This window comes from Phoca vitulina, unplaced genomic scaffold (assembly GCF_004348235.1).
Source record: "Phoca vitulina isolate PV1807 unplaced genomic scaffold, GSC_HSeal_1.0 scaffold83, whole genome shotgun sequence".
NCBI classification, from domain to species: Eukaryota; Metazoa; Chordata; class Mammalia; order Carnivora; family Phocidae; genus Phoca; species Phoca vitulina.
This window is the reverse complement of record NW_022589786.1, coordinates 513,782-538,823: the sequence shown is the minus strand read 5'-3', so window position 1 is coordinate 538,823 and position 25,042 is coordinate 513,782. Positions and strand designations below refer to the sequence as shown.

Genomic DNA, 25,042 nt, shown 5'->3' with positions numbered 1-25,042 from the left:
TCTCAAATAAATAAATAAAATCTTTAAAAAAAAAAAAAAAAGATAGACACTTAAAAAAAAAAAAAAAAAATTCAGATACAAATAAAAATTGCAAAAATACACTGATGTGGGAATCCAACCAGGTGATGAAACAAGTGTTGGAATGTAACATTACATTTTTCATACTGGGCAAGGCTATCATGAAACCAAAAGTTAAGTTTTAAATAAAATGTTAAGATAGAAATAGTAACATGCAAATGACTGCAAATCATAAAACAAGCGAAAAACTAAGAATTAGAGACAGTTTCTCAATCTCAACTATCTTCATTACTCCTAGATCCTTCTGAGCAGGAGCAATGGTTAAAAGCAAAGGGCTGAGTCAAACTGGGTTAGAAGAATCCCAACCCACAACTGTGGGCAAATTAATAAACTTTTCTTAATTCACCATCTATAAAATCAACTAAGCGAGGTAAAATGATGACTAATATATGTAGAGTGCTTATCTTAGACAATAAAAGAATGTATCTCATTTACTCAACATAGTTTTCAGCATTAGGTACTGGACACAATGCTCAAAACAGTACAAATATCATCTCTATTTTCATGAAAATTAATACTGAACTTTTAAAAAGGACAGGGTGAATAAATAATAGGAAGCTGGTGTTAAGATGCAGAAAATCTATCTTCCTTGAAAACTGAGTTAGTAATCAAAATACAACAAAGGGTTTTGTAATTAAGAGTCAGTAAGTTGCTTCAAGTCTGGAGAGAAAAATGTAGCTTTTTAAAAAGAGCTGAATGTCTCATTTGTTGTACACATCAAAAACACTGAGTAAAATATATCTTAAATTGGTTAAGTATTAAAACACACTGGTAAGCCTATGACATTCATGGAATTGAAAGAATAAGATATAATTTACCTTTATTTGTTTCAACTCCAAATCAAAGATCCTACTATGTCAAGTTAATTAAGCCAGGGGCTGCAGAGCATATAAAGACAAAACTTTATTCCTGAATAAGTAAGTTTACAATTTGTGCACCCATGCTGGAGGTGATGTGTGGGAGAAATAACTAAATAATCATACTGTGAAATACAATATTGGTTAAGAGCAAGGAAGTATAATTCAGATAAATCTGGAGGAACCCCAGCCACCATCTGCTACCTGTGCAGTACTGACACGCTGTTTAAACTCTCTGCATGTCAGTTTCCTACTTGAAAAACTGTATCACAGAGCCTGTGTCGTAGCACTGTTTGGAAGGATTAAATCAGGTTTTAAAGGTGAAAAATATCAGAAAATACCTGACCAAAGAGGGACACAGAAGATGATTCCTTCAGGATACTTACGATTTTAAAGATACTGGTGAACACTGTAACAGTATTAATGAGAAATTTATAAAAATATATCCGTACACTTAAAACCCTAGCAACTGTTTTCTTGTTTTACCTATCAATAATTATCTATATACATATCCATTTTAGAGAGTTTTAATACTTAGCACTGGTTATTTTTAAGTATCACATCACTACCTTTTTAAACATGTAGTTACCCGGTGTTCATATTTGTTTTAATGGCCTCATTAAAAATCTGTTAAGTTGATATGTCACAATGTCTTAGCCAATTTTGTCAGTCAGCCCTCTTGCTAAACTATAGGCATCAATAGTTAACCAGAAATAGACAAGACCACTTAACTCATTTTCTAACTAAAACCCATTGTGCTTATTTCTTATTGCACTTTTTTGAGGCATTGACAAAGACATTTTGTAATGACTAGAACATTCCAACCACCAGACCAGAAAAGCCCAGATAGCAAAAGGAATACCTAGAAGACCACACCCCACACATCCCCTTCCCAGCCCATATAGGATCATGGGCTAAACACATACTGACTGCTACCCACGATCATACACTCTCTGCTTGCTTTCTTGTAGGGAAGCCCCACCCCCAAACTCTCCCTATAAAACTCTAGGTATCCATTTTGCCAGCAAAGAGGTAGGCGGTTAAGGCTTGGGCCTGCCAATTCCAAAGGCTGCTGGCACCTGAATTAAATTTCTCCCTTTATCTTTTCCAAACCCTTGTCTCTTGAGTTACTGGCTTCTCTTGCAACGAGTTTGTTCAGTAATAGTGCTGGCGAACCCAGCCAGAAGCAATGCTTCTTCTGATTTGTCCAGCCCCCTCAGGAATCCCTGGGACAGAGCAGTTGGCTGAGGCAGTGTATTGGGACTCAACCATTTATTTCCTGAGTTAGTGGCTATGATAAATCAATCAGCAACAATTCCTCATTACTGAAAAATCAAATTGTTTCATTATTATTGCCTTTCAAGTATACTGCAATGAAAATCCCAGTAAACTAATTTCTTTAATTGTCACTGAAGGTGGAATTGATGAAGTCAAAGGTTATATGAATTTTCATGGTCCCTGAAATGTTACCAAATTGCTTTCCAAAACTGTGGTCAAATTTTATATTGCCACGAACAAGGTAGGCCAACTTCCACTTATTCTCTCAAGACTCAGAAACACAGGTATATATTAATTGGTTTGAATTTATTTAGTGTGTGTTTTCACACAAAACTATAAAGGAGAGGATGAGTTTGGTGTCTGACTCATAAAAACAAAGCAAAAAATTAGCAAAATTTCCTCAAAATTAACCCAAATGATGTTATGTTACCTTATAAGAGCAGCTACCAGAAGAAACCAGAATGAGAAGGTAACACTCACCTAAAATCTAATTAACTGCCCCAAATATAACTCTGGAACATCATACAAATATACAATCTTTTTGTAATTGTAGTGACCAACGGGAGGCCAACTCAAGATGGGCCAATTTGGCATGAACATTATTTTGAATTAAAAGCAATCAAAACTCAGCAGATTTAGGAAAAGCTCTTTACCTCCCCCTTAACTGCCTGCCTGTACCAGAAAGAGAGCTATTAACAGATTCCTCTTTACCTAAGAAACTTATCTATATAATGAGGCAACTTTTGGGGTTTTTTTAAAACATCTCTTCTTACTTTCCCGCTAATGGTCTTTCTCCCCTTCGTATCCTCACTCCTACCCCTCTCCTTAGCTCATATAAGCATCATATTGCTCAACTGTCTTTGGAATTCCATGTCTATGTGACTTGCCATATACACCCTATTAAATTTGATTTTCTCCTGTTAATCTGTCTCGTGTCAACTTGATTCTTAGTTCATCTAGAAGGACCTTGAAGGGCAGAATAAATTCTTCTTCCCCAGCATAATAACGATTTAGTAATCCTCTTTACCTAAGAAACTTATTTAGTGTAAGAATAAAAGTGAAAGTAGCCAACAGAAGTCTCCTTTTTGACTTAGGAAATGACAGTCAACTGACAATATTAGTGACAATAGGGGACCCCTAAGTAAGTAAATACATACATGCACATGTGCATGCGTGTGCCTACATATACATTCACCCTTAAACATTGTATTGTAACTCAAAAAGCATACATATACGTTCTTTTAATAAACTGATAATAGGGCCAGTACTTTTGAGTATAGATCCAGTGATTAAATTCCAAGTGTCGTTTCTTCCACAGGCTACCAAGAAAATATGTCACCTACAATTTATAGTTTTGGTTTCTTAAATGTGAAGTTAGAATATAAAGACATTTATGAAACACTATGGGTCCAAAATCTGTTTGGAATTTTGTGATTTCCTTTTACATGACAATCTTTTATAATTGTTTCGCCTCCACCTAATTTGACAAATTGTTTATTAGAAATTCATCATTATTGTCTTTTCAAAGTATTCAACAGAACTTCTTTGTTCCCTATATAGCAATCAGATCATAGTATTCAATTAAATTATGTAATTACAATTTCAAGTAAGACTGGCATAGAAACTTGTGGAAACAAACACAACTGAGTCTTGATAAGCATATGACTCAATTACTGAGAGCTGAAGTCTCGTAGTATATTAAAATGAAACCTAAATTAAGCCATGGTATGTAGTGTGTTAAGGTTTCAGTAAGTATGTTTTATAGAAAGAATTGAGAGAATCAGTAACTGAACAAATTGTTAAAGGTAGGTTAAAAAAAAAGGAAAAGATTCATTAACACAGCCATCATTGTAAAAGAATTGTCACAATGTAGTACTGTTACCAGACTTGCTCTTGCCATATAAAACTGGGAAAGTTATTTTAAGCAACTATTTTCAGATATTGGACAACTGGATAGTAGGCAGAATCATACTGTAATCCCTGAAGGAAGAATTCATGATGTAGTCCTTAACTGTCTCAGCGTTATGCCTAGAAGTACACTGCAGACCATTGTGAGGCCCAAGCAGAACATAGTAGTCTCAAAGCAGAGAAGGTAATCAGAGTTCAGGGCTGGTGAGGTAACAAACATTTGTGAAGCAGAATTCTGAAGAGGAGCAATCAGGCAAGATAAAAGATATCCAAAATAGAAATGAAGTAAAATTATCTCTGTTCACAGATTTATAGGACTCCATATACACCCACAAAATCTGTTAGAGCTAACATACAAGTTCAGCAAAGTGGCAGGATAAAAAAAAATACACAAAACCTAGTTGTGTTTCTAAATGCTACCAATAAACAATATGAAAAGAAAATTAAAACGATTCCATTTACAATAGTATCAAAAAGAATAAAATACCTGGGAATAAACTTAACCAAGAAGGTGAAAGACATGTACACTGAAAAGTACAAAACACTGCTTAAATTAAAGAAGACAAAAATAAATGGAAAGACATGCCGTGTTCATGGATTAGAAGTCTTAATACTCAGATGATAGCATTACTCAAATCAATCTACAGATTCAATGCAAACTCTATCAAAATCTCAGTGATGTTTTCTGCAGAAACAGAAAAATTCATCACAAAATTCATATGGAAATTCTGCTTCAAAACAATCTTGAAAAAAAGTTGGAGGATGAAAACGTTTTGATTTCAAAACTTATTACAAAGCTATAGTATTTGAAATAGTGTGGTACTGGTACAAGGACAGATACAGGCCAATGAAAGAGAACAGACAGCCCCCAAAATAAACTGTTGCATATATGGTCAACTGATTTTCAACATGAGTACCAAGACCAGTTTTACTTCAAAGTTTATTAATAGTGAACAGAGAACACAAAAGCAGAAAGGGGACTTTGGGTACCTTCCAGAGTGTGAGACCCAGCGTCCCTCTCCCACTCCCTGCAGACCATTCTCCCCTTTGACAAATACTGTATGATTCTATTCGTAAGAGGAACCAATGATAGGCCAACTCATAGAGACAGATAGTATAATAAAGGTTACCAGAATTGTGGGGAAGTGGGTCATGGGGAGTTATTATTTAATGGGTCCAGAGTTTCTGTTTGGGATCATGAAAAGTTCTGGTAATAGATACTGGTGCCACTGAATTGTACACTTAAAAATGGCTAAAATGTTATGTATATTTACCACAATGAAAAAAAAAACAAATGGAATGGCATCTTTAAAGTGTTAAAAGTGTTAAAATAGAAACCTTAACCTATATCCAATGAGAAGGTTGTTATGGACAGAATGTCCATAACATTCAGTGTCCCCTTGCCCCATAAATTCACGTATTAAAGGCTTAACCCCAAATATGATGGCATTTGGAGACATGATGGGCCTTTGGGAAGTAACTTGGGTTAGATGAGTTATGATGTCGGGTCTTTATAATGAGATTAGTACCTATATAAGAAACCTGAGCACTTGTTTGCTCACACCCACCTACATGCTCACATTCACTTGCATTCTCTCTCTTGTTCTCTCCCTGCCCCCCACCTCCGCCATGTGAGGACAAGGTGAGAAGGCAGCCATCTACAAGCTTTGGAAATTGTCCTAACCAGAAAGCAACCATGCTGGCATTTGGATGTTAGACTTCTAGCCTCCAGAACTATGAGAAAATAAATTTCTGTTATATATACCACTCAGTCTACGCTATTTTGTTATGGCAGCCTGAGCAACGTCTTCCAAAAGCAGAGGCAAAATAAAAGCATTTCCAGATACACAGTGCTAAGAGATTTTGTCCCAATAGATCCGCACTACAAGAAGTGTTAAAATGAAGTTCTTCAGACTGAAAGAGATACCAGATGGAAATCTGTATCTATATGGAGGAATGAAGAACACCAAAAATGGTAAATTAGTGGGTAAATATATAAGATTTTTCTCCTTGGGGTGCCTGGGTGGCTCAGTCTTTAAGCGTCTGCCTTTGGCTCAGGTCACGATCCCAGGGCCCTGGGATCGAGCCCCACATCAGGCTCCCTGCTCCGTGGGAAGCCTGCTTCTCCCTCTCCCACTCCCTGCTGCTTGTGTTCCCTCTCTCGCTGTCTGTCAAATAAATAAATAAAATCTTAAAAAAAAAAAAAAAAAAGATTTTTCTCCTTGTTTCTTAGTTTCTTTAAAGATAACTGATTGTTGGGCGCCTGGGTGGCTCAGTTGGTTAAGCAACTGCCTTCGGCTCAGGTCATGATCCCGGAGTCCTGGGATCGAGTCCCACATCGGGCTCCCGGCTGAGCGGGGAGCCTGCTTCTCCCTCTGACCCTCTCCCCTCTCATGCTGTTTCTCTGTCTCTCTCTCTTTCTCTCAAATAAATAAATAAATTAAATCTTTAAAAAAAAAAAAATTAACTGATTGTTGGGGCGCCTGGGTGGCTCAGTTGGTTAAGCGACTGCCTTCGACTCAGGTCATGATCCTGGAGTCCCAGGATCGAGTCCTGCATCGGCTCCCTGCTTAGCAGGGAGTCTGCTTCTCCCTCTGACCCTCACCCCTCTCATTCTCTCTCTCTCAGTCATTCTCTCTCTCTCAAAAATAAATAAATAAAAAAACTAAAAAAAGAAAAAGAGATAACTGATTGTTTAAAGCAATATTAATAATTTACTATGAGGCCTGTAACATATTTGGAAATAAGATGTATATCAACATTAACACAAAGGGCTAGTGTAACAGATGAAAGCAATGTTTCAAGGTTATGTTACATGTAAAGTGACATATTACTAGTTCATGCAGAATGTAAAAACTTATAAGAATGCATACTCTGGGGCACCTGGGTGGCTCAGTTGGTTAAGCGACTGCCTTCGGCTCAGGTCATGATCCCGGAGTCCCGGGATCGAGTACCACATCAGGCTCCCTGCTCAGCGGGGGGTCTGCTTCTCCCTCTGACCCTCTCCCCGCTCATGTTCTCTCTCATTCTCTCTCAAATAAATAAATAAAATCTTTTAAAAAAAAAGAAAAAAGAGAATGCATACTGTAATTCCTAAAGGAACCACTAAAAAAAATAGAGGTACAGATAAAACATTGACAGAGGAGATAGAATAGGTTTCTAAAAATGTATTCAATCTAAAATATAAAGGCAAAAGGGAAGGGGGGGAATCAGATGAGAATTAAAAGGCAGAGATTACACAGTGACAGAGATATACTACATTAACAAAATGAAGGATAAAAGTTGTATGATCAACTCAATAGATGCAAAAAAAAGCATTTAAAAACTCTCAACAAGTGAGTATAGAGAGAATGTATCTCAACATAATAAAAGCCATGTAATAAGCCCACAGCTAACATCATACTCAATGGTAGAAAGCTGAAAGCTTTTCCTTTAAGATCAGAAACATGACAAGGATGCCCCCTCTTGCCATTTCTGTTCAACATAGTATTGAAAGTCCTAGCCAGAGCAATTAGGCAAGAAAAAGGCATCCCAATAGGAAAGGAAGAAGTAAAATGGTCACTGGTGATTGTCAGAGATGGAGACGAGAGAAAGAAATGGGTGAAGTTGCCCCCCGCCAAAAGAAAGAAAAAGAGAAATCACATGAGAATTAAAAGGCAGAGATTGTCAAGCTAGGTAAAATAAAAGCAAGAGCCAAATATATACATATGCAAGTGACAAACTTTATCTTTATTTATTTTTAAAGATTTTATTTATTTATTTGAGAGAGAGAGAGCACAAGTGGTGGGGAGGAGCAGAGGGAGAAGCAGACTCCCCACTGAGCAGGGAACCCAACTCAGGGTTCAATCCCAGGACTCCAAGATCATGACCTGAGCCCAAGGCAGATGCTTAACCAACTGAGCCACCCTGGCATCCCTACATGTGCAAACGACAAACTTTAAGTATAAGCTCACAGGGGCGCCTGGGTGGCTCAGTCGTTAAGCGTCTGCCTTCAGCTCAAGTCATGATCCCAGGGTCCTGGGATTGAGCCCCGCATCAGGCTCCCTGCTCAGTGGGAAGCCTGCTTCTCCCTCTCCCACTCTGCTCCCCCTGCTTGTGTTCCCTCTCTCGTTGTGTCTGTCAAATAAATAAATAAAATCTTAAAAAATATATATAAGCTCACAAATAGGTTAAAAGTAAAGGGGTGAAATATGATGCACCATGCAAAAGTAAGAAAACAAGAGCAATTATATTAATATCATCAAAGCAGACTCCAGAATAAGGATTAGCACCAGAAAAAGAGGGACGTTACATAAGGGATAAAAACATCAATTCATCAAGCACACATAACACTCTTCAATGTTTATGCATCTAATAGTAGAGCTTCAAAATAAGTGAAGCAAAAAAATGACCAACATAAGAAACACAAATTATAGGCTGAAATGTTAACACTACTCTCAGTAACTGACAGAAGATAGAGACAAAATTATTAGGAAGGATGAAGAAAATCTGAACACTATTAGCCCAACTTAAAACTCAATTGAAATTTGAAACAGAACACCAAACCCCAAAACTAGAAAATGTACATTCTTTCCAAGTATACATGGAACATTCATCAAAGTAAGCCACATTTTGAGCCATAAAAAAAAGTCTTGAGAAATTTCAAAACTGAATTCAGAGTGTGTTTTTGACTACAACAAAGTTAAATTAAATTAGAAATCAATAATAATGTAGTTCACCAAATAAATGACAAAGAGAAATACTATAGACATTTTTAAGGATGATCACCCTGCACTGTTCTGGAAAGGTGCTGGAACAAGAATGAGAAAGAATATAGACTGACATATAAGATAGGGAGAATGTTTCATATATAACAACTCTGTTAATATGTATTATAATAGTAATAGCAATAGTACTAACTGCTATGCATTTTATATATATTTATGATAAAAATTTCATCAACCTGCATATCCAGAAACTGATAGTACAATGATAGCTAACTTCATAATGTTGATCCTCAGGATGTACTAAACTCTGAAGTATTTTCAATGCATTTAAGTATTATGTGTTTTTATTGTTTTCTAATTCTTAGACATATTAGGTAGAATCTGTTATATTCATGTGCTAGAGTCTGAAAGGCATCCATAGAACTGGACCATGTATGCTAAGAAAACAGCACAGGCTATGAAGAAGCATAACCCTAAAATTATATAGAGTTAATTAGTAAAAACCTCTAGAAGTATTCTGTAACAATTATCTTTAGGTATCAAAAAATATTTGAAATATTAATACTAACCCCTTTGATTTAGTAATCCCACTCAAAGAATCAATCCTAAAATAAAGATGTTATAGAAGATTAGACTTAGGTATGAAGTTGTTCATTCTAGCATTGTGTATAATGGTGAAAAATTTTAAATAATGGGAAGTATAACAATAGATGTTATTATGGTATAGCCATACAATGGGAGACTATATATCCATTTACAATTATACCTTTGAATAATTTTAAAGATATTCACAATATAATGTAAATAAAATGAAAAAACAGGATATCAAACTATAAAGCACGATTTGTGTTACATATAAATATGCTGGATGTTGGTGCGCTTAAATATTCATATAAAAATGAAGTAATATCACCAAGACTGAAATTAAAGATGATTTTCATTTTCTTTGTACTTTTACATTTCCAGGTTAATATTTCTACAATGTGTATATTTTACTGTTAAAATTAGTAAAGTTTTTAAACTACATACAGTTTAATGACTGAATATAATGTATAATAAAATGAATAAGGCCTTCAGAAACTTCTTTGGAGTAATACAGTTTAAAATGCCCATTAAAAATAGGTTATAAATGACTAAAGAAATTTCTCATTGAAACGATAATTATATATCAATACATCTACACAACTGATTGTCAGAAACTATGTTAATGAGACAGTAATATCAAAGATGATTTAGTAAAATGCCATAGGCTGTTAGAAAAAGGCAAGTTACATAACAAAAATTATTAAATACACACACACATACATAGACAAATGAACACAACTGATATATTAACCTAAGACCACTGTAACTGAGGTCAATATTTTGCTCCAAGATCCCCTAGCACTCAGTGTCTGAGCAGAAATGTGACAGAATATCTCAGTTACTTCAAATTCAGTTACGGTAACAATCATAATTCCAGTTTGTTTCTCTCTTCACACGAATGACTCCACATAGGAGGGAAAAGAGGGAGGAAAAGAGCTTTTATTGATTGATGAAATAAATAAGATATTGTATCTCCTCTTGTTTAATGTAGATATTCTCAATTAACTTCCAAAACAAATCTGAAAACGTGTTTTAATTTTGTAAGATGAGGACAAGGAAGTTAAATAACTTGCTCAAAGTCTTACAGCTAAAAGAACGGATTTAAAGATCTAATGTTGTATCTATAAATCAGTCCACAGTCTTTCCAGTGTCCCAAAGTCTCTCACTAGGGTGAAAATTTCAAATAATATAATGTACACATCATGGCGTTTCTTTTTCCAGTTCGTAAATGTCTTCAAAAGTCCTATACATTCCCAAAGGGGGAATTAAGGCAATGAGAGAAGAAAAGCTATTAGAGGGTAGGGCCATCTCTGTCTTTCCTCTCTAGGTCTGATTTAGCTCTCCCAGGATTTTAGGAGAAGGAAAGAAGAAAGAAGAAGTAAGAAGAAAAAGGACAAAAGTAACAGAAATGTGGAATAGAGGAGAGAAAGGGAGGAAAAAGAAGAAGAGTAGAAGAGACATAAAGGAGTGGAAAAAAGAAAAGAATGATAATGTCCAAAGCCATATTTCTTTATAGCCAGTTGCTGAAATGGGAAAATGACAGGGGTGAAGGGGAAACACAAACAGTCAGAGAGATGACTGCCAGCTTCAGAGTCAGAAAAATGAACAGAGTCACAAAGACAGAGGGAAATAGCTATACAAACACTGGATAGAAAGACAAATCTCAAAAAGCAGAGAGAAAGAGGGAGAAAGGAATGGCACAGAGAGAGAGAAGCAGAGTCAAAGTTAAGATGAAGACAGACAACCATCACCATTGGCCCACACCACCAGCTGAAGCAAGGTACAGAAGCTTAAATGTATGTGGAGCTTTGTCAGCACCTACTTGGTGGACAGCAGCTCAGTTAATTTATCTTCCTTCACAGTGACGACAGATCTCCACTTTTTCCCTCTTTTTTGGGGGGACTGGGCGGGGAGAGAGTGTGGGCAGGCCAGAGAGAGTGGAGAATTAGAGGAAGGAGATAAATTTATTATTTCAGGTCCCAATATGATCTTTAACAAAAAACATTTCAAATTCAGAAGATTCTTTAATAGGAAGAATCACTGAATTGTTATACCATATGTAAAAAAATCTAAAATGCAAAGACAAAAACCAGGATCTTTTAAAATGGCTGTTAAAAATTCAATCACTTGTAGAAAACTTCATGTAGGAAACTTTATGAAAACTATAAAAATTATTTCATGAATGTAAAAAAAAAAGGCATAGGAGTAAATAAAAATGGCAATAAATGAACCACTTCCTTTGAGCTTCTTTGACGTGATCTTTAACCATTAACAGCTAAGTAATTCTCATGCTTTTTTGACCAGTAAATCAGATCAAATCACTTTCCTACTTAAAACCCTAAAATGGCTTCCCATTATAATTAAGATAAAAATTCAAACTTCTTACCACCAACCTAAAAATTGTACTGATCCAATCCCTGCCTACCTCTTTGACCTCATTTTGTTTAATCTCCCCCTTTTCATTATGTCACAGCTTTCTCTCTTGACTACTACCAGCTGGTTTACACTTTGGAGTGAGCTTCTTCCTCTGCCGGGTATGTTCTTCTTGGATTCTCACATAGCTAACTCCTTCTCATCATTCAGATCTTAGTTCAAATACCGTACCTTCTCAAAGTGGCTTGCTTTGATTGCCCTATAAATAACCCCTATTCTACCCAAACCCCCCCAGTTACTCTCTATCCCATCACCTTGCTCTTTTTCTGTAACATTCATTAATCTATGGAAGTATCTTAATTATTTAGAAAGTTGGCATATGCTTACACATGAAATATAAGCTTTAAGGGCAACAATGTTGTTCCATATTTATAGCTATATGCTCAAATAATATATATAGGTGCTCAATAATGGTGCCATATACATACACACACACACATATACACAAATACATATATGTTCAAAAAATGGAATAAACAAATGAAAAAGCACAGTTAAGATTTTATGCTAAAAATAAGAGACAAATAAAAAAAAAAAAATCCCTTGCAGGATCATCACAAACAATTACAGACTGTCATAGTTGAAAATTCCTGAAAAAAAAAAAAAAGAAAGAAAAAATTCCTAGCCCTAGGGGTGCCTGTATGGCTCAGTTGGTTAAGCGCCCAACTCTTGATTTCGGCTCAAGTCATGATCTCAGGGTTGTGAGATCGAGCCCCACATGGGACTCTGTGCTGGAGGTGTAGCCTACTTAAGATTCTCTCTCTCCCTCTCCCTGTGACCCTCCCTCTGCCTCCCTCTCTAATAAATAAATAAATAGATAAATAAATAAATAAATAAATAAATAAAAAGAAAACTCCTAGCCCTAGAATAGCTTTACTCTCTAAACACTCTAGGCACAGGCCACCTCAGCCATTTAATACATTATGATGTTTACTAAATTAGGAACCTTATTTTAATTTCTTGGATGTCAAATCTCAAACTACTCAATTAGGTCTAAAAATCTTTTTAATTGACAGATTTTAATTATAACAATATATGCTTAGTAATCACTGTAATAGATGCAAATCTGTACACTAATCAGATCCTCGGTTCTCGAAATTACATTAACGTTCTCAGCCCAACATATGTCCTATGTGTTGCCAAGATCATTTTTTATACCTATTTTAGTGGAAGCTTTAAAATTAAAAAAACCTACTCAATTACTAATATGCAATATACTCAAAGCTGAAAGAAGTATTAAACATGAAACAGGAATGGAACAAAAAGCCTATTCATACACTCTTGAAAAGTATGCTTTATGAAGAAGCAGAGTTTTGTGAGGACAGTACACTGCATACAGTAAGGGTTCCATATCACTACCCTTTTTTAAACTTCCTCATCTTGTAAAACATGAATGATATTTGCAAGCTTGCAAGTGGTATTTTAAAGAGTTAGAATTAGCACAGACTAAATCATATAAAATTAAAAAGCCTGAACACAGAAACAGAATAGTTTGCTAGTCTCAAATTCTGAGGTCTGCATTCTCCTTTGCTCTAATTCTATTCCCTGAGACACATGCGATGAAAGAAAAAAGTAACTGCCACCAAAAGATGTTATTCCCATTTTCTTCACTTCCTCTCACCTCTGCATTCTTTAAGAACTTACTGTAATTTGATGAACATCAGGCTTTAACAAGTTTGAAGCAGATATTTGGATGAATTCTTGAATTTTGAAATTATTCAAGTAAGCTGGACAATTAAAAAAGCAGTAACTCTAAAAACAAAATACTCTTTCTACTACCAAATAAGCCAACAATCAAAAAAGCCACCTATATTCAAACACAGTATAAATCATGTATCTACATATTTTGATATAAACACTGATGAGTCCTCCCAATTATATTCAGTCAAATGAATAAAATTAGACAAGCAATTTCCAAGGAGATAACATACAGCTTATGTACCTTGAATTCATTAAAGAAAAACAGATAATGTATTTTCATATATAAACTGTATAATCTCTAAAATATGACCAAGAAATCTTAATCAAAATCCAAACAAGTAAAATATTATCAATTCTACTTTGAGAGCCAAAGCTCCTACATAATAACATGCAAGAATTTTAAATTCGTGAAAGCAAGTGTCAAGTACTACACACAATTTCCATACACAGCAGGTAGTAAAGCAAGAAAAGAACTGACACAGTTACTCTCCTTAAAAGAGACATACAATGGAGAACTGTTATACAGCCCTAGCATACTACAGATCTATGCATTAAAGATGTTGTGGCTATTAACAGTTTAAACCTTTACTGTATTTTGCTAATTGGTACATAGAACTTTAAAGCTTTTGAAAGATAAAACAGTCCAGTCAGTTCAATTCTCTAGCATTGTTCAAGTATTCCAAGTAGGAACAAAGAGGAAAATAAATCTGCTTTAATTGCTGAAGAATCACAGATAATAGAGATGGCTGAATAATGTAGAGGAAAGATCTTTCGTTCCTTAAACAATTTTAATATAGAAAGATCATTCTCTATTTTAAATTAAATGGTTCCTGTCCGCATATAAAAACTATTAATGTCTATTTCCTCTGTAAGTACTTAATAAGTACAAGTTTTATATAATTTGATAATAATGTGAAAGTAACTTATTTTAATTGGGAGTGTGTTTCAGACAACAAAGTTATGTACTTAATATAATTTTATTTAAAATAACTAAACAATAAATGATCTGACTTGTTTTAATCAATAATAAATGTAAGAGTTAACTGAAGTTGTTTTAAAATCAATATGTTAATATATTAATGAGAGTAGAAATATTTCTATTTTAAATGATCAATTGACTCTATTTAGATAAATTTTCAGTAATTTAAGAGCATGTTTCATCTATAAACATAAAAATAAGCTATTTTAATATTAGACCATATGCTTAGGTATGTATATCATACGATATGAATATTAAATGCAATTTAATAACCTTCTAAACATATAAGCAATCATTTATGTGATTAATATTATTGGTACAAAATATACTTACTGATTAACCTATCCCAAATGTGTAGGAAGAACATTTCTTCTAAGCCATACTGAATCTTTACATTTTTCATTACTTCACAGTTTTTGATATTTTCCAAAATCAGTATTTCTTCCCCTTTCCCTCCTCTCTCTCTCTGTCTCTCCCTCTCTCTCTCTCTCACACACACACACACACACACACAAAATAGTGCCTGAAAAAAGGCCAATTAAATAATGGCCATTTCATTATAAAATTTACACTTCCAGAATCATTAGTCATACTTCTTTAGAATTTTAAGCAACAGTATCGCTACAATTTTAAAGGTTATTCAACAATTTTTTTCAGTAGCTAATGGGTAGTGTAAAACCACAGAAAGAAGTACATTGTAAAAAAAAACAAAAAAACTATAGTTGTTTTTAAAACATAAAACTATATTGCAAACTAACATTTATAGTCAATGCTTTTTCTCTTTTTATTTTAATAGTCTTATCTAAATACAAGAATATAAATAAGCATCTGTAGACTGAAAAACACGAAGAAACATTATTCCATATTTAGTGAAAGTCTTAAAGAAAAAAAAAACCAAATGCTAAACTGCCACCATGGAAGGTTCTCAAAGACTGCTATTCTTTGATGTAAAATGAAATACTACTTAGTGAATAAAACATAAAAAACTCCTGTCTACCCTTCAAAGAGACATATCCTTTGACCCAGTGCTCCAGACTAAAGCCTTGAAATTTTTGCACAAGAATGCTGCGTGAGGAAAGTCCAGACAAAACAGACACTTGAGATGCTAGAAGGCTGTATAACCCCAACTGCAGACACTAGTCCTTCCAATAATCTAGCAGAGATAGCGCTGCCATGCACCAAAAGTAATCTCACCAAAAGAAAACTGACCCCCCACCCCCACCAAAAAAGCAAGCAGTCAAAGCAAATCTAAGCCTTTAACTTAGGTTTATCTTTTCGTGCTGGCCACCTCTTAATGACTGATTTTTATTTCAAGTTTGCAGACTTATAAAAGCTTTCAGCTATAAACTTTTAATAAGTTAGGAAGCAAAAACAAATAAAACAAATACTTGTGTAGCAAAGAATTGTTTCATTTCTGAAGGCTTGAAAACATCATTCATTTTCACAAATTTCTTAGAGCAAGTTCAAGCAATGAAAAAATTTTAAACCTATTAAAGTGACAAAAAAAATTCTATTAAATAACTTGCGGCTGCTAACAGACATTCGAAAACAGCAGTATCATCACCCAGTTGACTGACTGTGCTACTAATACCATGTACTTAATCAAATAGCAATTACATACAGCAAATTATCAGCAAGTAACAAAGCTTTAACTGCTGCTGTGTTACTGTTCTTTGGAAGAAACCCTCAAGTAGTAAAATAACAAATTGGTAACATTCAAAACACTGATTCTATTTTACATGCACACCTTATTTTTAAAGATATAAATACAGACTACATAAAATGAACAAAATATATATTAGGATCTTATTACAATAATAGTGTATATTGCAACTTCTCAAGAAAAAGCTTAGAAACAATACTCATCCCTCCCCTTCAACCAACTTGAGTTGTATTACAGACTGCTAAATAAAGTTTCCTTTTTCATATGCATTTGTGCTGAGGATGAATGGATAACCATAATACTTTTGTAAGATTTAAAATAGGTGGTACTTAATAGGTTTTAAACAAATAAGCACCTAAAAGGAAACAAGCCATTCAAATTTACATATATGCCTAGCACACACAAGTGCCCAATATTTATTGAATAAATGAAAAATGAAGAAAATATGGCAGCCAACATAATTTTACAGAATATACTAATGTACAAGCTATTAAAGCTCATTTCACATTTTTTATTAATTGAAAATTCTTACATATTATGAGGTTATTTTTCTACTTTTGTATATAGTTAATATAAGTAACTGTGACAAACAGGAATTGGTATTTAAAAGAGGTAATAAAAATGATTAAAACAAACAAAAAAACAAATCAAAAATATACCTATGGAGGTTTAATGTATGTTTTGGTTGTTTTGTGGGGGAGCACCTACACAAAATCTTTAAAGAGTACTGAAAATTTAACTTCTTTTTGTAGTCCAAGTGAATACAGAAAGACAACATGTTCATGGGACTTAGGTTTTCGTCAAATGTACTGGAAGGAAATGAAGCTAAGGTGGCATAAAAGAAAAAAGTTACTCTTGCACAAATGCAAAGACATTCTTCACCCAACCTCCATGACACAGCAACTCCTGCAACAAAAACTAAGGGCCAAAAAACCATTTGTAAGCTTTACTTATTATTTTTAGGAAGTATTTCATATTTGGAAATAATACTGGTGCAACCCACAAAAAGCTTTTTTTTTTTTTTTTAACACTGTGCTTCTACATAAATGGACAAGATTATTTTTAAAATACTGTCATCTACTCTTTTGATATTTAAAATTTTACTAGTTCATTTATTAGTAAATGAAAAAGACAGTTTATGCACAAGAGAAGACATTCTTAAGACTGACCGATTAGAAATCTACCATGTGCTCTGACAAAAAAATTATTATTAACAGTAATCCAGGGAATGCCATTTTATTCTCTGAAGATTTGTTCTCTAGTACGTCAACACTGTATATAGTTCTAAAATTAGGGAATAGATTCTTTACATTAGAAAATGCCAGGCAGGTTGGGCGCCTGGGTGGCTCAGTCGTCAAGCGTCTGCCTTCGGCTCAGGTCATGGTCCCAGGGTCCTGGGATCGAGCCCCGCATCGGGCTCCCTGCTCCGCGGGAAGCCTGCTTCTCCCTCTCCCACTCCCCCTGCTTGTGTTCCCCCTCTCGCTGTGTCTCTCTGTGTCAAATAAATAAAATCTTTAAAAAAAAAAAAAAAAAAAGAAAATGCCAGGCAGATTTACCCCCTCTACGTTCTATGTCTTAAAAAAAAAAAAAACAGAAAACATGTTGTCAATATACAACTGATGCCCAGAATAAAACATTTTATTAAATTCGGCCTGTCAGATGTGATAAGCTTCATTTGATGAACATGCTGTTTGAGCTAATCTAAGAATAACAGTTAAAAAATAAAAGGAGCACATATTTAAGATGAAAGAAATGAAACATGACTTGATAACAGTACAAATAAAAAAGGATCTGAGGTTTTAGCTCTCCATGAAATCCACATTAAGGAAGAAGTATGAGAACCTAAATTTTACGTTGCTTTACTAGAACTGCTGAGATTAAAAGGAATAGAGGTAATAATCCCTGCCATACCCTGCACCATACCTCTGGAGTATCATAAGAAATCCTGGCAACAACATTTAAAAGGGATTTGGTCAACTTGGAAGGTAATCAAGATGATGAATTAACTGGAACTCATGTGAAATGAATCAAAGCCCTGGGGATGTTTAACCCAGAAAAGAGAAGACTTAGGATAATGATTATCAAACATTTTGTCCTCAGGACTCCTTTATATGCTTAAAAATTACTGAGACTCCAATGAGGTTTTATTTATATGAGACATATCTATAGATATTTACCATATAAGAAATTAAAATGGAGAAAAATGTAAATATATACTTAATTTAAAATAAACCGATTATGTATCTACATAAATAACATAATGAAAAATAACGTTTTCAAAAACTAAGAGTGGCAATGATTTGCATTTTTGAAAATCTCTAATATCTAGCTTAATAAAAGACAGCTGAATTCTAACATCTGTTCCTGAATTCAAACTGTTGTGCTAAGTTGTCTTGGTTTCAATAAATGAAGAAAATCCATCCTCAGATATGTAATTAGAAAAGGGAGCAATATTTTAATAGCCTTAATATTTTCATAACCAGTTACATTAAATTCATTGTTCTTTCTTGCACTTTAAATGAAACTTTTACCCATGCATGATTTTATAATAACATACATTGGTCGTATGGAAAATACTATTTCAGAGAGGTATGCACATCTTCCAATTGTTAGCATATTTCATTACACAATATTTTAAAAATCACATTCATTAATACCCCACCAATCCTATTAGAACAGTCTTTAAGTATTGGAAAGATGTCAAGCTCAATCAGATTAAGTGGTAGAATCAAGTTTTACAAAAATTCTAATTTTCACTTGAAATCTTGCAGTTTATATTAGCAACACTTCCTTGAAGTTAGTTTTTGAGAAAATGTCTGCCATGTACTGAAAATTGAATAACCATCATTTGTCTGTCATCTGTTACTGTTTTTTCACTTAAAAGGTGTTCCACGAAAAATGTGGCTAAATTTGGTTTGCAACAGCAACTCAACCATACAGGTGTTTTGCTTGAGACAACTGCGGTACTTCAGTATGCAGCAAAAGTGTTTTATGCATATGATTTCTGTTTTGTTACACGGAACATAAAAAGATGTTTATGCAGCACTGAAATTTTTTAAATTAATAATTTTTGCTGATTCATCAAGGACATTAAGTGAAACTGTACTTTTTTTAATCACGAATGCAAGAAGGTGAAGAATAAAATGAATAGCAGCACAGATGTACCAAAATTGCTTTTGGGGGCACCTAGGTGGCTCAGTTGGTTAAGCGACTGCCTTCGGCTCAGGTCATGATCCCAAGGTCCTGGGATCGAGCCCCACATCAGGCTTCCTGCTCGGTGGGAAGCCTGCTTCTCCCTCTCCCACTCCCCCTATTTGTGTTCCCCTCATGCTGTCTCTCTCTCTCTCTCTCTGTCAATTAAATAAATAAAATCTTTAAAAAAAAAATTGCTTTTGTAACTTAAATGTCAATGGCAACACATTTGTATAATTTTCTAAAATAGTCTGATTTATGGACTCTTACGAGGGTCTTGGGCCACCCCCCACCTCCATCCTGCCCAGACCACTCTTTGAGAACCACTTAGTTAGGATGACCAAAGAGCTGTTTTCAAATACACAGAAGGCCGTCATGTAGAAAATGTCATGTCCTCTATAATAGGGCAGACCTTGAACCAATGGATATTACTTATAAAGAAGCAGATTAGCGGGACACCTGGGTGGCTCAGTTGGTTAAGAGTTTGCCTTCAGTTCAGGTCATGATCCCAGGGTCCTGGGACCAAGCCCCACATCGGGCTCCTTGCTCAGCTGGGAGCCTGCTTCTCCGGCTCCCTCTACTTTTCCCCCCCTGCTCACATGCGCACGCATTCTCTCTTTCTCTCTCATAAATAAATAAATAACTTAAAAAAAAAAAAAAGGCAGATTAGGGGTACCTGGGTGGCTCAGTCGGTTAAGCATCTGCCTTCAGCTCAGGTCATGATCCCAGGGTCCTGGGATCCATCCCTGCATCGGGATCCCTGCTCAGCGGGGAGCCTGCCTATCTCTCTCCTCCCTGCTCGAGCTCTCTCTCACTATCTCTCTCTCTCTCAAATAAATAAATAAAATCTTAAAAAAAAAAAAAAAAGGAAGATTAACACCAAATTAAGGAACAATCTTCCCCCTTTTAAAAAACTGAGATGTAATTCATAAATAAAAAAAATTTATCCTTTAAAGCTTACAGTTCTATGGTTTTTTTAAACAAATGAATACAAATAAGGGTTTTGTGGGGCCCCTGGGTGGCTCAGTCAATAAAGCGTCTGCCTTCAGCTCAGGTCATGATCCCAGGGTCCTGGGATCAAGCCCCATATCGGGCTCCCTGGTCAGCAGGGGGCTGCTTCTGCTTCTCCCTCTGTGCTTGCTCTCTCTCTCCCAAGTAAATAAAATCTCTAAAAAACAAAAATAAGGGTTTTGAAAAAAGAATCAACACCATAATCAAGATACAGAACAGTTATATCACCCTCCCAAATTTCCTAATGCCCTTTTTAGTATATTCTGCTTCCTACATCCAACCTTGACAGTGATCAATTTTCTGTCCCTAGAGTTTTGCCTATTCTAGAATGTCAAATAAATGGAATCATACAGTAGGTAGCCTGTGAGTCTGGTTTCTTTTACTTAATATACGCACTGGAGATTCATCCAGATTTGTTATTAATTGGTGAGTAAAAGTTTACTATATAGAGGTACTGAAGTATAGCTGGAGTGTTTTCAGTTATTGCAATTATGAATAAAGCTATTAAAAACACTTGCATGCAGGATTCAGTGTGAACGTAAGATTTCATTTCACTTGAGTAAATACTGAGAAGTGAGACTGCTAGGTTATATGGTAAGTATATATTTAACTCTATAATAAACTACCACACTATATTCCAAAATGGCTGTCATTTTGCATTCCCACCAGCACTCTATGACAGTTCCAGTAGCTCTGCATCCTTGCTAGCACTTGGTATGGTCAATTTTTTCAAGCCATTCAGATAAATGTGCAGTGGTATCTCAGTGTAGTTTTAATATTCATTTCCATAATCACTAATGATGTTGAGCATCTTTTCATACGCTCATTTGCCATCTGAATATTTTCTGGGTAAAGTGCTCATTTTTATTTGAGTTAATATCATATTATTTAGTTGTAAGTGTTGTTGATTTTCTGGATACAACTCCTTTATCAGATATGTGTTTTGCAAATATTTTCTCCTAATCTGTGCCCTGTCTTTTCATTCTCTTAACAATCTTTCAAAGAGCAGAAACTCTTGACTGTAAGGAAACCCAACTTAATTTTTTTTAAAAAGTAGGTTCCACACCCAGCGTGGAGCCCAATGTGGGGCTCGAATTCATGACCCTAACATCAAGACCTGAACGGAGATCGAGTCAGACACTTAGCCGACTGAGCCACCCAAGCACCCCCCAACTTTATAGTTTTTTAAAAAATGGATTACACTTTGCTTTGTATCTATAAAATATATGTCTAAGGGGCGCCTGGGTGGCTTAGTTGGTTAAGTGTCTGCCTTCGACTTGAGTCATGATCCAGGGTTCCAGGATCAAGCCCCACGTTGGGCTCCCTGCTCAGCGGGGAGTCTGCTTCTCCCTCTCCCTCTGCCCCTCCCCCAGCTTGTGCTCTCTCTTGCTCGCTCACTCACTCTCAAATAAATAAAATCTTTATAAAATAATAATAAAATAAAATACATGTCTAACCCAAAATTACAAAGTTTGTCCTACATTCTCTTCTAGAAGTTTTATAGTTTTTAGTTTTACATTTAGAACTATGAGTTTACATTTAAAACTTTGAGTTAGTTTTTGCATATGGTACGAAGTATGGATGAAGGTTTTTGTTTTGTTTTACATTTGGAAATACAACTGTTCCATCTTCATTTGTTGAAAAGACTATTTATTTCTCAGTAAGAAATAGCTTTCTAATAATTAGAGCTGATTAGTAATATAAAGAGTAGCCTCAAAAGAAATGAGAACCAGTTAACTGGAAATTTTTTAAACATAAGTTTGAGAACAAGTTGTTCAGTCTAATAAAAAGGACAGAAGATTAAATTATCTTTCTAACTCTCACTCTATAAAGTCCCCCAAGAAGACTGTCTTGGAGAAGGCTTACAAGTCTTCCTTCATGTTCCTAACCTTCACCCTCCAGCAGTTCATCTTTTATCTAGTTAATTACTTATTGGATTTCCCCATAAAATTTCTCTTGAATAAAAAGTTGAACTATCTTTTAAATGAAAAATAACTGGATTCAGTAAATATAACTATGTAACATCTAAAGTTATCCTCTGGTTTTACATTCCTGGGACCCATTTTCCAATAATAACAAAACTTTATCCCCAACTAAGTTTAGTCCACGTGCTTAAGCCCTGGACTGTAAGAGGCATCACCTATATTAATTTTAATGCATTATGTAAGAATATCCAATACAGATCATGATAATGGCCAAATCCCTTACCTTACAATTAAGATACTAGCTTTTATCCAATTTCAGGTACAAATGTAATAGTAACCTAGTGTTGAGTAATTAAAATAGTATTCTTAGCTAATAAATTGGTTTACGTTACATAATAATGATGTTAAAATGCTGCTTCCCACATCTCCTTCTAAAATACTTATGTTTACTTCACATTTTGAAGTATTTTTATCATTAATGTTGATATACAGTAGATCCCCCACTCCTGCACCACCCAATCCACGGTTTCACTTTCTGCAGTTTCAGTTACCCATAGTCAACCATGGTCTGGAAGCTAATGATTCTCCTTCTAACATACGTATCTGAAAATATATCAAACGCTATGTCACAGTGCCTACGTAATTCCCGACTTCATCCCGTCACGTAGGCATTTTCTCACCTCACAGCATCACAGGAAGGGTGGGTACAGGCCAATAAGATATTTTAAGAGAGACCACATTTACATAACTTTTATTAGAGTATATTGTTATAATGATTCTATCTCACTATTGTTGTTGTTCATCTCTTACTGTGCCTAATTTGTAAATTAAACTTTATCATAGGTATGTATGCACAGGTAAAACATAGCATATATAGGGTTTGGTACTATCTGTGGCTTCAGGAATCCACTGGGGGTCTTGGAACAAATCCCCTGTGGATAAGGAGCAGGGGGAGGGGGAGGTTACTATGTATTTTTAGAATAATTCTTGTTCAAAATGCAAATATAATCAACTTCAGTTGCTCAATATTTCTGGAAGTACCCTTCAGCCACTTGTCTTGTCAATATATTATCAACTGAACCTTTCACCCAGTAGGTAGTGTGTGGGAATAAGAAGACCTGAAAACCCTATCGACATTATGTTACCTATTTGATTATCTAATATTTGCATTTTAATATAAACCTAAATGAATGGCTAAAACTCATGTTTGAGGGGCACCTGGGTGACTCAGTCGTTAAGTGGCTGCCTTCGGCTCAGGTCATAATCCCAGCGTCTTGGGATCAAGCCCCACATCGGGCTCCCTGCTCAGAGGGAAGCCTGCTTCTCCCTCTCCTATTCCTCCTGCTTGTGTTCCTTCTCTTGCTGTGTCTCTCTCTGTCAAATAAATAAATAAAATCTTTAAAATAAATAAATAAATAAAAATAAAACTCATGTTTGAAAATTACCTACAGGTTTCAGTACCTGTTTAAATATTTCTTCAGTAACTATGAATAATTTGTAAATAAGACTTGAATTGATTTCAGCTGGAATAGACATTTTGACTAATACACTTCAAGAAAGACATAACAAAGCTAGGAAAAATCTATACAGGGCAACAAAATTCATTGAAAGTATACAACTGATTTAATGAGATAAAAAATAAAACGCAAAGCAGTCTGTATACCTCTCTGATATGACTCACAGCACCTTGTTTAGAGACATGGATTGCTACCTCACTTATTCTTCAAACTAGAAAGAAGACAACTTAGAAGCATTACTAATAAACTCTATAAAAGTTGAAAATCTTGTGAAGAATAAACCCCACAATACTAGAACAAGAAGGCAATCTCTTGGGGTGTAAAACATGGGTCACTGGAAAAATTAAAATAGTACATTAATTAATGAACGCATGGTATATGGAAATCATCCTCCTCTTACACACATACTTGTCTCATTTTTATACTTGACTAAGCAAATGGTGTTGATCAACTTTTGAAGAATAAGTAGAAGGTCCCTGGATAAGAGCTAGGGGATTGGTGAAAACCATCTAGGCAGAGTGAACTGCAATGTGAATGCCCTGAAGCAGGGAAAGAACAGCAAGTTCCAGGCTTGGTGTGGCTGGAGCACAGTGTATAAAACACAGTGGTATAAGATTAACCTAGAGAGGAAGGGAGGACTTTAATCATCCAAAACCTCAAAAACCATGTAAGGATTTTAAGGTTTACTTTTAGGTCAGTAAGAAAACCAACGGATCTTACACAAGAAGTGAAAAAACCAGCGTTTAATGACTATTGTTTATCCTTTGGAAAATGAATTAAAGGACAATTAAAGTATCTATAGAGATCAATTCAAAAACTACTGCAGCAATCTAGGTGAAAGATGATGGTAGCCTAGACTAGGATGATGGCAATGTCAGCAAGCAGATCTAAGAGACAGTTTAAAGATAAAACCAACCAGCTTTAAGCATAAGATCGGAGTTTTCCAAACTACCTATCCATTGTCTGTCTGTTTACTTTAACTATTTATATATCTGTTTATATCTTTAGTGGTATAAACAGTGTTTAGATCTTTAAGTGTGATCTATTCTTTAAATTATGCTTACAGAGTCAAAACTGAATGATAAAAGAATGTAAAACTGGAAGAAGAGTGGTTAAGAAACACACCCATACATTTGATAATGGTAAACCAGATAAAAAATGAAAAAGCACGCTTATACTATTACACATTTTTACAAGTCTTAGACATTA

The 25,042-nt window shown here is 35.0% G+C and overlaps 1 protein-coding gene across 1 annotated transcript in view; it reads right to left on the bottom strand.

The window, feature by feature from the left end:
• Nucleotides 1-25,042, bottom strand: part of NDUFS4 (NADH:ubiquinone oxidoreductase subunit S4) — a 112,537-nt gene that overhangs the window by 39,203 nt on the left and 48,292 nt on the right. The gene's annotated exons all lie outside the window — the stretch shown is intronic.